This window comes from Cyprinus carpio, chromosome B3 (genome assembly GCF_018340385.1).
Source record: "Cyprinus carpio isolate SPL01 chromosome B3, ASM1834038v1, whole genome shotgun sequence".
NCBI lineage: Eukaryota > Metazoa > Chordata > Actinopteri > Cypriniformes > Cyprinidae > Cyprinus > Cyprinus carpio.
Window position 1 is genome coordinate 29,836,390 of NC_056599.1, and position 7,117 is coordinate 29,843,506.

Here is a 7,117-nt window from a genome sequence, read left to right on the forward strand (position 1 = left end):
ATACTTTATGTATGATGAAAGCACAATGAATTTGACAAATTAAATTCACATAAGGGAATAAACGTGCAATTTGTGTTAATAGTGTGTCAATGTGAGAACATGTGACTCGAGATCAATCTTCTTATGCTCCCATAATATATATATATATATATATATATATATATACAATAAAAAAGACCTGTAGCCTATTTCATTTTATGATTAACTTTTTGTTTGTTTTGTTTATACAAAAGAAAAATAAGACCCATATGCTTTTTTTCCCCACAGCAACTTTTAGTTTTAACTGTACGTGGTTATTTTTCCACAGTAATGAAAACATCTTCATAGTGACTTGTGTAGCATCATACATACAGTACCTCATATTTTACACAAATCCAGTCAGAGTTAACCAAAAGCGTATTACTGCTACATTAACATATACAATGAGCACCAAATATAGGGATTCATATTAAACCTAAAATGTAAATCTGGATACAGTTTGAGAATTTTGAAAACAAACATTAAAGCATGACATAAATGAAGAAATGTTTTAGATTCTCCATTTCACAGTTACATGAAAATAGGCTAAATCAGCAGATATACATGTTGAAATTGTTGAGAAGGTTTAGCTTCTCAGCATTATTGTGGGTTCTGAATCCAGTTCAGTTAGGCCTACTAGATGAGGTTTGTTCTTCAGCAATCTGTAGAATTATCTGTTGCATTGTATATTAATCTGGATGCTGTTTGTAAAGTCGCTAAAATGATTTAATGTCACACACTATAGATCAAATTAATGGGAGTCAGGGCCCTCACTAGGCCCACACTATTACTCTATATCTAAACTTGATCTGAAACATCTGAAATGGATGCAGTCACCACATAAAAAAAAAAAAAAAACTCCTTTAGACTGAGCTTGAAATTGCACATTTCCCAAGCAGACACAGCACAATGGGTTCAGCAGGTGAGCCATGCTGGCTAGGTTACTGCTGCTTGTTATTGCTAAGTCCCTCTACACACATGGCTTTACTTAAAGGGGTCATATGATGTGATTTCAATTTTTCCTTTCTCTTTGGAGTGTTACAAGCTCTTGGTGCATAAAGAAGATCTCTAAAGTTGCAAAGACTAAAGTCTCAAACCCAAAGAGATATTCTTTATAAAAGTTAAGAGTCAACCACTCCTACCTAAAACGGCTCGTTCTAACACGCCCCCACATGTCTACGTCACTGTGTGGGAAGATTTGCATAATGCTGCCCAAATGTTCATGCAAAGAAAGAAAGCGTAACTTTCGTTCTCGCTGTTGCAGCCGGTGCCATGTTGTGGAGACGCTGTGTGTTTTGTTGTGAAAGTGAAACTACTTTGTTTGGGCTTCCAAACGAGGACACAACTAGAAATCAGTGATTAAGTTGTATTTACAACACTGTTCCAGAACACTTCAAACCAAATATTCAGATGTGTGCAGCGGCGTGATGCGGCGCGGTGTGATGCAACGCAACGCGTAATAAGACAGTATAAGTCAGCGGTTCTCAATTCCAGTCCTCGCGCCCCCTGTTCTGCACATTTTGTATGTTTCTATTATTGCTTCAGACGTTTGTTCTATTCGAACATAAGTGCCCTGCGAAGTGGACATCACAGGATATTCCGGCATGATTCCAGTTCGAAGCAAGCGTATATGTTCCATTTAAAGGTCATTTAAGAGTACGAGACGTGAATTTAAATTGTATTTATTTACCAAGGTATATTATATCACATTTGTCCATGTCTGAAGACATTGCGCAGCAAAAATCCGTGAATGAATGTTCCGAAGTGAGGTAAACTTGCAAAATATGTAGAGCTGGGGGCGTGAGGACTGGAATTGAGAACCGCTGGTTTTGTCATTATAATCCATAATTATGTCCCCACTGGATGCAACAAATCCCTCCTTTATAATGGGTTTTAATGTTTTTTTTTTTTTTTCTTGGCCCTCCAGGACACATGGCATCACAGTATGGTGAGGGGCATGATATTTCCATCACACGCTTGAGGTATTTGGCTAATCACAACTCACTGGATATCTGGCCAATCAGAGCACACCTCGCTTTTCAGAGCGGTGAGCTTTGTAAAAATCTGCGCGTTTCAGAAAAGCAGGGCATAAAGGAGAATCAATAATGTAAAGTATGTGGAAAATAATGTTTTTTTTAACCTTAAACCACAAACACATTTCATTACACCAAATACACCAAATAATGTTCTTTTTAGCAACATCATATGACCCCTTTAAGGAAACCTAAAACACCCTAGCACTCCTAGTGGTAAAGAAGAAAACTGCCCACAAAATTAATAAATAAATATTAACAGGTTCATGTTTGTTCCACCTCAAATATGGCTTGTGAGATCCACTTAGCTCCAACTTTGATCAAACTCACACACCTGTGATTTTCTAATGATCCTGAAGACATAATCAGGTGTGTTTGATTAAGGTTAGACCTAAAATCTGCAGGAAAGTGGATCTTGTGAGTCAGATTTGAGGATCCCTGGCCAATATGAAACAACATGTTCTGAAAAGGTCTCTTTTGGTTTGAGCCATTACAGTTCAACTGAGTGGCTAAAGAATGGCCAGTCAATGTTTTTTTTGTATTCTTCTAGTTGCATTAGAGGACTGCATATAAAAGATCACCTGTCATGGTCCAAATGATTTAATTTAGAACAGCAAGCTGCAAGAAAAAACCTGCAGTACTCCGACAAGAAAAAGTGTGTAGCCTACGTCTGCTCAGACCCTGACGTGACGCTAAGCACTTTTCCACGTCCAAAGGCAGTTTTTACAAATATGAGCGTTGGCGTCGATTTAAGCATACGTACACACTAAAATAAAATCTGCTTTATAAATGAGGCCCCTTAAAGGATTAGTTCACCCAAAAATGAAAATTAGGCCATAGATTACTCACCCTCAAGACATCCTATGTGTATATGACTTTCTTCTTTCAGACAAATCCAGTCAGAGTTATATTAAAAATTATCTTTGATCTTTCAAGCTGTTTAATGCCACTCAGCAGGTGTCACATGCATCAGTCCAAAAGAAGTTAAATAAAAAGCACCCATCCATAAAAAAAAGTGTCTAACACGGCTCCGGGGGCTGAGCAAAGGCCTCCTGTAGCGAATCAATGCATTTTTGTAAGAAAAAAATATCCATATTCAAAACATAATAATAATAATAATGAAATACAAAACTTGCTCTCATCTTATAAGAGGACTTTGGACCACTGGGCAACAGTCCAGTTCTTCTTCTTCTTAGCCCAGGTAAGACGCAGCTGACATTGTCTTTGCTTCAGGAGTGGCTTAACAAGAGGAATACGACAACTGTAGCCAAATTCATTGACACGTCTGTGTGTGGTGGCTCTTGATGCCTTGACCCCAGCCTCAGTCCATTCCTTGTGAAGTTCACTCAAATTCTTGAATGGATTTTGCTTGACAATCCTCATAAGGCTGCAGTTCTCTCGGTTGGTTGTGCATCTTTTTCTTCCACACTTTTTCCTTCCACTCAACTTGTAAACATGCTTGGATACAGTTCTCTTTGAACAGCCAGCTTCTTTGGCACTGAATATTTGTGGCTTACCCTCCTTGTGAAGGGTGTCAATGATTGTCTTCTGGACAACTGTCAGATCAGCAGCCTTCCCCGTGATTGTGTAGCCTAGTGAACCAAACTGAGAGACCATTTTGAAGGCTCAGGAAACCTTTGCAGGTGTTTTGAGTTGATTAGCTGATTGGCATGTCACCATATTCTAATTTGTTGAGATTTTGTTAAACATACATCTCGGCTGATGTCTTTGTACTGTACAGTACATCTTTCTGTTACTAACAGTACAGAAAGATCTGTCATAAAAACCTAATTAAATCATAACCTTATCAAAGTACTTAGAATGATAAAGACTTTATAGATCACAACATTCTATTTAGTTTAAGCAAAAATGTTAATATCATCTTGAAACACTTAATCAACTGCATGTCAAATAAAGGCACACAACTCTAAGAAATTCTGGAATTAAAGTTATAATTACTTACTAATATAACTTCACTTCCATGATAAATTCTAGCATTGCTAGCAACAATTATTAGTGTCATTCATTACCTTTGAGAGGGACTCATCGTGGAACCCACACTTCCCTTCCTTCAGTTTATAAGACTTCATTTCTGACATTCACAAACACTTCAAATGTGGGATGATACTTTGGACCAAAAATACAAACTCCTCAGTCTGAAAAAGAAAAAATCTATGAAAGTAATTCTTGGGCAGAAAAAAAACCAAAAGGCCTGATAAATCAGCATTTATCTTTGTGCTAAAACAACTAGAAAAAAAAGGGGGAGAAAAATAACTAAATGTGACATTGTTAGAGACATTAAAGGGATAGTTCACCCAAAAATTTTAATTTAGTAATAAGTAATTCTTTTTTATATATTTTTTACTGGACCATGAAATCAGAAATTAATTTTCTCCTTAATTTATATTTTTGAGGAAACTAACACATTAATTATAACAGAATATATTGTAGAGATTTTTGCAACTAAAAATAATGAATAATGTTTAATTTAAATATGATACCGTTGGCTGCACTGTTAGATCCGTCTGGTTGACAACACAGACGGTATTGTGTTCCCAGGATGAGACAACACTTTGAACTGGTTTTAATATGTTTATTCTCCACGTGCTGGTCCTTAACTTAAGAAGAGGTTGGGGTTAGGAAGAGGCTGTGTAGGCCAGCCAGAACCTAGGTAACAAAAATGGTCCCTTCCAACATAAGAGACAATAGCTCCTCAAATAATTGCTAAACAGCCTTTATTTTTAACACAATTAAGAAATTTGACTTTTAGGCAGGAGTGTTTCCTCCAAGGAGTCAAGGGAGGCTGTACCTCCTCAAAAACACCCCCAAAGTGAATGAATTGCCTCCATCGTGACATGATTGGATATGACTGGTTATGACTGGCTGTGATTGGTTCATATATGAAATCCCGCCTCTTGTGTTTGTGTGCTTTCGTTAAATTAGTCTGAATGAGCAATATAATGGCATTAATGGAAAGACTCATTTAAAAAGTTAAGTAAACAATTCACACACATAGATATAACCAGTAATTTATGTCAACAAGACAAAACAAGACTTAAAATTGCATGAAAATATGAGCTGTGGGAGTTTTTAGTAAGTAATCAGCTTGGTGACATTTAAAGTAAACATGGAAGACAAGAAATTGTTGAAAAACTAAAGCCTTTACAAACTGTAAACTGATTGTATTCCTTGTATAATCACTGAAGCTTTCAGTTTTTCATTGCAAGCCCATTGGTTCTACATTCTCACAATTAAAGTTGACTCCACTGCAGTGAATCTCTTATTTACATCTACACTTTAGGGCTTTTCACACTGCACTTAACCCAGGGTTATCATAGTTTTAATCCCTGCTTTTAACCCTAAGGTAATTTCACACTTGTAATTTAGAAGCAGGGTTAGAACCACGTTTTAAACAGGATTATAACAGGAACCCTGCTCCAGAGAAGGATTACTGCCACTTTCGCATTGTGGTGTCAAAATTATACAATGTGAAATGACACTTTGTTAGAATGTTACAATTAGAAGTTTATCAACCAATCACATGCCTCATATTCACGTGCTTTGGACAGTCACAGAAACACCACGTATAAACAGCTGTTTCAGCGATTGATGGAAAAACATGTCAAATGTTGATGGAAAAATACATGATTTGGAGTGCAGAAGGTTGAATTGTGTACCTTTACAGCCTGAGAAGTCAGTTCAGGAAATATTACAGCCTACAATATGAGGATGTGAAATGCTAGAGCCTTGATGTAAACAGGTTGTGTGCTGTATTCATCCAATCAATGACATTAACACCACAAATATGCAAATAAGAATGTAAACCCAGGGTTTAGGAATGTACGGTGTTAGCCCCAGGTAAATTATGAACATTGTGCTCATATGATATGAATCAGAGTGCATGTTAATACAAGCCCACCCAAATGCCATGACCAATTTTTAGTATTATATTATCATTTAAACAAAAAATATTGGTACCTCTGACAGTGGAACATTCCATGGGAGCAAATGGACATCCACTATGTTTTCTTCCTGTCTCACAGCTATTGGTCGCAGAAAGACAAGTGCTTGGGCAACGACAGGGGAAGGAGGAAAGATCATCCTTTTTATGAGATCTTTGATGTCAATCATCACATAAGCTTCAGTCACTTTAAGCGGCTCCATTATTGCTACATTAGCACCAGTGAAATGTGCTACAGATAAACAATCCATGACTTTCTCTGTAAAACACATAAAAATTGTAGATACTTATATTATTTAATATATGCAGCTGGTTTTCCAACAAAGCTGATTATTTAAACCCTCACACTGTGAGAATTTTATGCATCCATCACATTTAGAATGTAGAAATTACCATACCTGCGAACATTTCACAGTGTGGAAGGTGCAGTCCTGTGATTGAACCATTAAAACAGTTCATGTCGTACAAGGGTCCTGCAGGCTGCCTCACACCCAAACCATCTAACAGACGAGGATCCCATGAGACAGTGTTAAAAAAGCACCTATCCTTCACCCTCCATCACAAACACAAGGCTGGTCAGACTGCAACGAAACTAAACCAGCAACAGCAACTTCCCAGAAAAAATTGAAGATTACTGAGGTTAAAACACACACACACACAGACAAACACACACACACACAAATACCTTTAGATTTTTGTGTTTGTCCTTGTCATTTCCTTTAAGTATTTTAGGTGTAAACTCTTCTGCAATTTCTGAGTACAGTACAATACAATTCTGAGTAAATACAATACAATACAATACAAATACAAAAGAAGTTTAGCATCTAGGATAGCTAAAGTTTTCTCCATGGCATAATTGTGATGACAGCTTTCCAAGATCACATAAAAGACAAATAGCATTTTATTGGTTATGAATAAAGTCATCTTTGAATAGTTAATAACACCCAGCAGCTGTAAAGAGTCCTTTTTTTTTTTTGGTTGGTTTTTTTAATCTTGTAAGTGCTGCTAACAGTCTACATGACAAAGCCGCAGGATTCTCGTGACACAAGCTTGGCTTGCCTGCTGCTTCTCTACCACTTCAAAATGAATTGAGCTTGCGGTTGTT